This window comes from Muntiacus reevesi, chromosome 1 (assembly GCF_963930625.1).
Source record: "Muntiacus reevesi chromosome 1, mMunRee1.1, whole genome shotgun sequence".
Taxonomy (NCBI): Eukaryota; Metazoa; Chordata; class Mammalia; order Artiodactyla; family Cervidae; genus Muntiacus; species Muntiacus reevesi.
In genome coordinates this window covers 152,511,893-152,515,459 of record NC_089249.1, presented here as the reverse complement: position 1 = coordinate 152,515,459, position 3,567 = coordinate 152,511,893, and positions in this window count along the sequence as shown.

The window sequence follows — 3,567 nt, the reverse complement described above, 5'->3', positions numbered from 1 at the left end:
CCCCTTTAGACAGTGGGGAGGCCTGATTTATAAACTGTAACACAATCACCATTCCTCCAGCCTGGGGAGGGGCACCAGCTGGGAATAGTTTCCACTCTGGGCCCCCAGCAGGTGCAAGTCTTCTCAGTGACTCTGTCTCCACTGGGGCAGAGAGAAGGGAGGAGGAAGGGGGCAGGCCCACCCCCACCCCCACACCAGGCCTGCCTCCTGCAGCTGTTTTATGCCCTGGACACCCCTAGAGAGCTGAGGCCCATCAGCTCCCTGGATGTGAAAAGAGGGGCTGCAGAGGCAGCCTGTTTTAAAAGCTAGACTACCTCACAAGCCCATGTTGCCACGTGGAGAGAAAACAATTATCTAACTGTAAAATCTGGTCCCATAAATACCTTTCCAAAGAAAAAGTTATCATTCTGTAAGAGCTAACCTTCCTAACCACCTTAGTAGAAGGTATTGTTATCCCCATGTGAGCGGTGACAAAATTGAGACCCAGAAGGTCGAATAATTTGCCCAAGGTCACACAGACAATAAAAGGCAAAACCCATACTGAAACCCAGGTTAAGACTGTTAGACCTAAGAACTGCAAAGAGTCTGGTGCCCCAACCTTAATGTAGAATTCAAAATAAGAGATCTAAATTGCAAAATAAATGTCAGGAAGCCAAAGCAGTTTTGACCTTTTTTCCCCCAAAGCGATTCCTTGATGTTTTCTAAAAACATAAATTATTTTTTAATTTGTATTTTCTCATTCTTTAACACGCACACTTAGTAATTCTTTAACTAAGTTAGAGTTTCTCACATCTGTAGGGTCTAAAGTTTAGAAATTGTCCCTCTGCCAAGCTGCCGCTCACAAAATTTTTCAAGCAGTTTCATGAAACTTTGACATACTAAAATGTAAAGCATTTTTAAATTAAAAAAAACAAACAAACCAGCAAACAGCTCAAAACTGTTTTTTTCCACCATTTCGATCTCATGAGTTCCAAATTAATACAAATGGCTCTTGGGTCCATCCATGTGCCCAGGCTAGAAATGTTTTTTTTTTTTTAACCCCATGCTTAACTCCATTCCCCTCCTACTCCCACGAGGCTCTTTAATCCATTTTCCACACTACAGTGATCTGGTTTCCAAATGTGCTTTCATTCTCCCGCTCAAAAGCCATCGGTGACTCTACATGACCCACAAGATAAAATCCCAATCTTGAGACACCCCTTCCAGCCGCCCCCTCCCTCTACCTCTCTGGGACTCCTACTTCCCTTTCTTGCTCACAGCAATGAGCAGTACACTGTGAGATTTTAGTGAGAACACTAAACGAAAACACAAATCACCAGTCAATTACGAAACTTCTTCCCCATTGGACCACCTAGCCCAAGCCTGGGATGGAGGGAAAATGTTGGAAATAGTTGCCTGCTGGCCACAGGCAATGACAGGGTAATGACCTTGCTTGCTCAGACCAGAGCATGAAAACCCCTTGTCAAACCTTGCCTCAAGGGTTGCACAAAAGTGAGAAACCAAACAATGTTTTTATCAACCTATCCCTTACCATAGCAACCTGGGTATGCAATGGCCTTCAACCTTGCTGGACAATATATTATTATTTGCAGTTAATAACCTTTGTGAAATATAACATTTGGATACTGTTAAATTCTACTCCACTGTTCCCAGTCCCATCTCAGTATGTGATCCAAAGAAGACTAGCATCATGGGTCCCATGCAGGAGCTGGTCCATAAAAAATAACCCAGCATATCTGACACCAAAAATCAAGTTAACCCAATTTTTCAAGATTACAAAACACACTAATCAATTCAAAAGATGTGATTCTTAAAAAATGGTTAAACAACAATGCTATTGGGCTGAATGAAGTATGCTGGTAGGTGATAAAGGATATAGTGAAGGATAACTGTTTCTTCTACTCTGCTTCAAACTGCATTTCATGAGACCATAAAACTTTAAATCCTGCATTAAAAAAAATTAAGTGTTTACAGTTTTTAAAAAATTGTGGTTATTTAGTCACTAAGTCATATCTGACTCTTTTGCAATCCCATGGACCATAGCCTGCCAGGCTTCTCTGTCCTTGAGGTTTCCCAGGTAAGAACACTGGAGTGGGTTGCCATTTCCTCCTCCAGGGGATCTTCCCGACCCAGGGATGGAACCTGTGTCTCCTGTGTTGCATGTAGATTCTTTACCACTGAGCCACCAGGGAAGCCCAAAATTGTGGTAAAATACACATTAACATAATTTAGCCATGTTAAAATACATAGTTCTGTAGTGTTAAGTATATTCACATTTTTGCTCAGGTTTATATCCAGAACTTTTCATCCTCAAAATCTAAACAGTATTAGTCATTAAACAACTCCCTTCTTCCCCCACCTCCTAACACATGGCAACCACCCTTCTACTTTTTAAAATACCTCATCTAAGTGGAATCATACAGTACTTCTTTTTGTGATGGGCTTATTTTACTTAGCATAATGTCAAAGTTCATCCATTTTATAGCATGTCAGAATTCCCTTCAAGGCTGAGTAACATTCCATTGCACATATATATATTTTGTCTATCTATTCACCCATTTATAAATATTAGGTTGCTTCTGCCTTCTGACTTTTGTGAATGCTGCTATAAACATGGGTGTACAAATATTTCTTGGAGACCCAGCTATCAATACTTTCAGATATATATGCAGAAGTGGAATTACTGGACCATATGGTAATTCTACATTTAATTTTTTGAGAAACTGCCATATTTTCAATATGCAGTAGTGGTTGCACTATTTTATATTCCCACTAACAAAGTATGAGGCTTTCAGTTTCTCCACATACTCTCCAACACACTTTTTTTTTTTTTTTTTGGTAAGAACCACCCTGACAGGTATGAGGTAATTATCTCATTGTGGTTTTGATTTGCATTCCCCTAATGACTGGTAATGTTGAGAATTCTTTATTTGCTTGTTGGTCTACACCATTTATCTTAACCACAACAAAAATTACTTTATATTTTAAAACTAAAGTCACTCTTTAAAGCTTCTCTGCTCTTGGGAAAGTCTCTTATATCAACTTGAGAAGCAAGCAGGCTGTGCTTACAAGTACCTTCATACAGCATGCCTTCCTTCTACAACAGCTGCAAAATTGAAAGCCCTAAAACCTTAAGTGATGACAGAAATAAGGACCATGTCATCAGCAGAAAAATGACAAGCTCGCCCCCTAGTGTCAAGTAAGGAAGATCATAGAAAAGGCAAATATTCTTAAAAGGCACAACCACCACAAAGAAAATCACTTCTACGCTACCAAGAATCTGGAGAGAATACCACAAACTTCTAATCAATCAGGGCTTACCACGTGGAACTAGTGGTAAAGAGCCCAGCCGCCAGTGCAGGAAACATCAGAGACTCGGGTTCAATCCTTGGGTCAGGAAGATCCCCCAGGGACAGAACCCACGTCTCTTGTGCCTGGAGTAGGGCATGGCAACCCACACCAGTATTCTTGCCTGGAGAATCCCCATGGACAGAGGAGCCTAGGGGGCTACAGTCCCTAGGGTAATAGAGAGTCGGACACGACTGAAGCGACTTAGCAGGCACACAC